We start from the raw sequence: 6,000 nt of genomic DNA on the forward strand, positions 1-6,000 counted from the left end.
GCCTTCTCTCAAAATTGTAACCTACGAAGGCATCAGAGGATCCACACCAACGAGAAACCATTTATGTGTGACCTACAAAGCCATCAGAGCGTCCACACTAAAGAGAAACCATTTGTTTGTGGCATTTGTGGAATGAGCTTCTCACTTAGTCAGCACCTTCAGGCACACAAAAAGGTCCACCCCAAAGAGAAACCATATGTTTGTTACATTTGTGGAGAAGGCTTCTCTCTAAGTTGTAGCCTACAAAGCCATCAGAGGACCCACATCAACGAAAAACCATTTGTGTGTGACATTTGTGACAAGAGCTTCTCGATGAATAGTACCCTTAAAAGACACAAGATGGTCCACACAAATGAGAAACCATATGTTTGTGACATTTGTGGCAGAGCCTTCTCTCTAAGTTGTCACCTAAAAAGCCATCAGAGGATCCACACCAACGAGAAACCATTTATGTGTAACATTTGTGGCAGGAGCTTCTCGATGAGTGGTACTCTAAGAAAACACCAGAGGGTCCATACTAATGAGAAACCATTTGTTTGTGACATTTGTGGCAGAGCCTTCTCTCAAAGTTGTAACCTACGAAGGCATCAGAGGATCCACACCAACGAGAAATCATTTATGTGTGACATTTGTGGCAGGAGCTTTTCGATGAGTGGTACTCTAAGAAGACACCAGAGGGTCCATACTAATGAGAAACCATTTGTTTGTGACATTTGTGGCAGAGCCTTTTCTCTAAATTTTAACCTACAATGCCATCGGAGGATCCACACCAACGAGAAACCATGTATGTGTGACATTTGTGGCAGGAGCTTCTCGCTGAGTGGTACTCTAAGAAAACACCGAAGGGTCCATACTTATGAGAAACCATTTGTTTGTGACATTTGTGGCAGAGGCTTCTCACAGAGTGGTAATCTACAAAGTCATAAGAGGGTCCACACCAACGAAAGACCATTTATGTGTGACGTGGTAGAAACTTGTTGCTGAGTAGTACTCTTAAGAAAACGCCGGATGGTCCAGACTAATGAGAAAACCATTTGTTTTAGACATTGTGGTAGAGGCTTCCCTCTACGTACTAACCTACAAGGACATCAGAGGGCTCATACTAATGAGAAGCCATTTCCTTGTGATATTTGTGGCAGAAGCGTCTCGCCGTGTTGTGCTCTACGAAAACATCGGAGGATCCACACTTATGAGAAACCATTTGTCTGCGACATTTGTGGCAGAGGCTTCTCTCGATATGTCCCCGATGTGCCCGATATAACCTTAAACGGGAACTAATTGGTTTTTATGTCACCCTACCAACGGCTGGAATACTCCCACTTCCACTGTAGGCTTTGCCAAGGCCAGCAAACCTCCATGGCCTCATCAGGACGATTAATAAAGCCAGGTCCTACACCGCTGAGGGACTCAAGAGCCTGCAGGAACTGTCCAGTGTCGATGTCGTGGTCAGTGAAGTCCCGACGGTATAAGGCATGCCTGCCCACTCCCCTAATCACATTTTTGTGGGGCTGGGAGTGGGGTTAGGGGCAGCTGTCTTCTCTTTCTCAAAGCCGTCAACGGCAGCTATTTGTTTTAATTTTCAATTGAAATTAAGTCAGGTTTTTTTAGGCCACTAGTAAAATACTTAATGTTCCACAACTGTAGGGTTACTGTTGTTGCACTTGGGAGAAACCTCCGCGCATGATTCCTATTAATTCGTGCAGTGGAAACAGTTTTTTTTTTTCGGTGTCAGATGGTGTCACCCTGAAATTATTCTTACCAATGCACTCGTTAAATGTTCAATATTTGTATAATCATTGCATCTTTTTGTCAGACACATCAGGCACGATAGAGCGCATTTAATATGCAATGTAATTTGTATCTTTTGGCTGGTGAACTAAGCTCAGATCTCTTTAAACTTTTAGTACAATTTTTAGCCAGTGACTCGAGGCAACTACCCTCTTTGATATAGCTGTTAAAGCGGTTCAATAATTATGCCCTGATCATGAATCACCAAGGGCGGATCCAGGGGGGGGGGGCCAAAGGGGGCCATGGCCCCCCCCCAAAACGAAATCAATTTTTTTTTTTTTATGTGACATCGCAATAACGGCAGGCAATGAGTACACCACCATCTTTTCCTCAAAAAAAAACATTGGTTAAAGTGGTCAGAAGCTGCCTCAGATCGCACCACAGAGCATCTAGAATCCAAAAAATTTTCGGGGCCCTTAAGCGGGCCCCGAACCCCACGCCGTAATTTTTTTGACCCACTTTTTGACATAGCAATAAAGGCTGGGCAATGAGTACACCACCATCTTTTCCTAAAAAAAAAATTGGTTAAAGTGGTCAGAAATCGCCTCAGATCACACCACAGAACATCTAGAATCCAAAAATTTTTCAGGGCCCTTAAGCGGGCCCCGAACCCCACGCCGTTATTTTTTTGACCCACTTTTTTGGGGAACCAAAAATTTTTTTGGCCCCCCCCAAAATTGTGTTCTGGATCCGCCCTTGTGAATCACAGTAACCGTAAGTGCATGACTTTTTTGCTTGTTTTCATGTGAAAATTGATCTCCTTACTACATGTATTCGGCTTTTGATTATTGCAAGTCATAGGCCCGAAGGTGAAAAGTGACGGTATTTGTTGAAAATATGTAGGCTACATTGTGTATCTAACTATCTAACTGGTAAGCAAGAAGTATTTTTCTTTGACAATCTCCTTTCACGATTCCTTTCATTTCATAAATGTAACTTAAACGTTGTTGAAGCATTGAGGAGCATCTATTTAAAATAGCAATTTGTTGAGGGTGTTTAATTTGTGTTTGGTATCATCGGAACAATACAGCTGCATCATTTTGGGTTCACGTTTCTGAGTATTCTTTCATTACATGTTATAATTAAAACGCATGTCGTATTGATTATTGTTCAAAGTTGTGATTTGAATTTGTTTTCCCATTACTGTGTGAGCGATATTACTCCGTTGGAATGACAATCATTACAATGTATCTTCAATAAAAGAATTAAGAGGTAAAGGCATGTATACGATAAGTTAAAAAAAATTGCTGGTGTGACGTGTACAGGGTAACCCCCCAAAAAATGCAACCCTGAAACATTTGCCTTTTTTTTCCTTCAAAAACATGATCTGTGAATTTTTTTTTTTAGGTATCAGATTAAAGCCGAGGGTTTTTCTTTCGAATACTGAAGAAAAAAAATCATGAAAACAGCACATTGGGTTGCTGAGAAAATGCCAATTCTGTAACACTACTCCTTTTTGGTGCATTCCAAAGGCCATTACCACAGTTAAGGGTTTACACTGTACCTTTCTGTGCATGAGAAATGCATGTAGCGCATTGTTTCCTAATCCTACAACACGGCACATAATGTGACAAGAGTACAAATGAATTTGATGGAAATACATTTTATTTCAAACCTGAACCGGTAATCTTAGGCCAAAAAAAAATTGTCTCCGGTTTCTGGTATGCGCGCGCGTCGCCGTAGCCATGCGCGTCGGCAAAATGAAAAGGTTTTTTTTTTCAATGAAAGATGATGTCTCAAAACCGCCAAACTCACTGGTTTGACTGGAATCCTGCTGCTGCACAATTTTAACGTGTTTTTAGATTGGGTTATGGTCGAGAATAAGCTTTATGTGGCCTCTCTGGCCTCTCCATATATATTTGCACTAAGTTTAATCGGGCACCATTTGCAGTCATCAGCCGACATTTGAAGCAAAAAAATCAGGTGGAAAAAAAAGCCGCGTCGCCGCACCACTTTTTGGGCAAGCTCCATACCAGAAACCGAAGACTTTTTTGTTTGGCCTTATCCTTTTTAGTCCTACATTCTAAACCTTTTCAGCATCATAAATATGTCAAAATATTAAAGAAATTGCACAATGAAAGGCATAATAAAATGAATGTTTCTGTGCCATGGTCTAAGACGTTTTCAATAATCAAGTACGATGCAGAAAGCAAAGTGGAACAAGCTGGACAGTAGAAGTACTGCTACCATCTAACAAGTCATCCATCAGACCAAATTTGGAATATTGCTATCGAATTTGGGGATCAGCAGCAAAATCAAAACTGGGGATCCTTGACAAACTTCAAAAGAAGGCCATAGCTTCCGCTCCACTAAATCTTCATGCTGAGCAAGGTATTCAGCCTCTAAGTCATCGTAGGCAAGTTGCTGGTCCAACAGTTTCAGGAAAATGCAGTGCTCTCCTCTGTGCCTCATCCACTGGACAGACTCAAACTACTGCCATTTACAGCACGCCGTTCTACTATAGGCAGTCATCTGCATCTCATCAACATACAGTTGTCACCCGAAGTCAAGTACCTCACGGCCAGTGGCGTAGCCAGGAATTTTTCAAGGGGGGGGGGGGGGGGGGGGGGGCTGGAACATTTCATGGGGGGCGTCATATAGATCAATGATAATTTTTTTAGAAACTCAAAATCTCAGTGGGGGCGGGGGGGGGGGGCGGCGACTTTCAAAATTTCAAAACGTAAAATTTCAAAACGTAAAAATTCACAGATCACGTTTTTGAAAAAAAGGCACATTTTTTTCGGGTTGCGTTTTTGTGTGTGGTCACTCTACTATACTGTCGGCTGCGCAGCAGCCGGACACAAGGTACGTTTCTCCAAATGGCTCTATCTTGGGCAAACTCACCGATCTCATTAGGTGTGAGAGCTACGTCTTTAGAGAGTAGTCTGGCAATGTACTGTTTGTAAATCAAAGCACGTCTTCATTTCCCACCGTCCTGTGGACAAGTAATTGGTAGAGGTCGTCTTTTGTGACGTTTTTTTTTGTAAGTCTCAATCAGCTGTTGAGTTGGGCGCATGGACATTGGCTTACAATGTTTTTTTGTTTATTTGTTAGGCTTCATGGGCGTCGCGAGGGAGGGCAAGGGGGCGCAAGGGGGAAAAAAGAAAAGCAAAATGTCCCTGCCCCCCTCTAAAACTGATAAATCGAGAATTTGTTGAGAAATACAAGAATTTCTTGGGAAAAATATGTTTTGCCCCCCTCTAGAAAAATCTTGTCGACGCCCATGTTTGGCTTGTAGTGTTTTAAGATAACCAGTTCTTAATTATCAATTTGTCTTAATTTTTAGTTCTCACTCTTTAATTATCAACCTTACTTTTTGAAGTTTTCAAACTCAGTGGTCGTTCCTGTATAATCATGAATCGTCTGGATTGTTCAAGTTGTGCTCCACACTATCAATGCATTAGTTTACATAATCACACAATGTGCCTGAACAGTGTATATTGTTTTGTACAGAGCAGAATTAATGAACTCGATCGCTGTTAATTAACCGGTTTAACCCATACACGTTCCAGAAGACTTTTGGTCATTTTGATTGAAAGGATTCCTAAACATTCATAGTCGGCTGAGAATCAAGGAAACCAAGACATATGACTTCCGGTACTTTAATATTTCTTACTTCAACCAACTACACTCTCCTGTTAAGCAGTTCTTCAATTCCATTCATTTTATTCAACCAGTAATTTCTCAGCAGTATTCAATATACCTTCCAGTTCCTCCGTTTACTTTTTAGCCAGTTCAGTTATCTCAGTGGGTATTGTTGTGGATCTGGAATGAAGACGCTGTTTGTTAACATGAGTTCTCAACTATGTGTACCTACATGTATTTCAGTTTTTGGAGCACCAAAAGTGGACAACCCAACAGTTCTCATTTTCTGCAAGCGGATTCTTAGGTTATTAGACGGTCGCTTCACCCGTTTTTTAAAAAAAATTCAATAAAAAGCTGCTAGCAAAATTTGAATTGTTTAATACTTTTGACGAGCACTTTTCTTGACGCCCCAAAAGTGGACAACTAAAAATCCTAAATTTCTGTTAAAAAAAAATTCGGGTTGAACTTATTGAAGAAACCAAAATCTCTTATTTTTTCTCTAGCAGAAATTTTGTCGCATTTTAAGGCCTTTTCCGAGGGTGGTTTTCTCAATAAATCAAAAATAATTTTTATAACACTCCGACTTTTCGAGGGGTCCGGTCCGGAAGCGCGCCACCAGGGGTAAAC

This window comes from Patiria miniata, unplaced genomic scaffold (assembly GCF_015706575.1).
Source record: "Patiria miniata isolate m_02_andy unplaced genomic scaffold, ASM1570657v1 HiC_scaffold_15, whole genome shotgun sequence".
In the NCBI taxonomy this organism is placed as follows: domain Eukaryota; kingdom Metazoa; phylum Echinodermata; class Asteroidea; order Valvatida; family Asterinidae; genus Patiria; species Patiria miniata.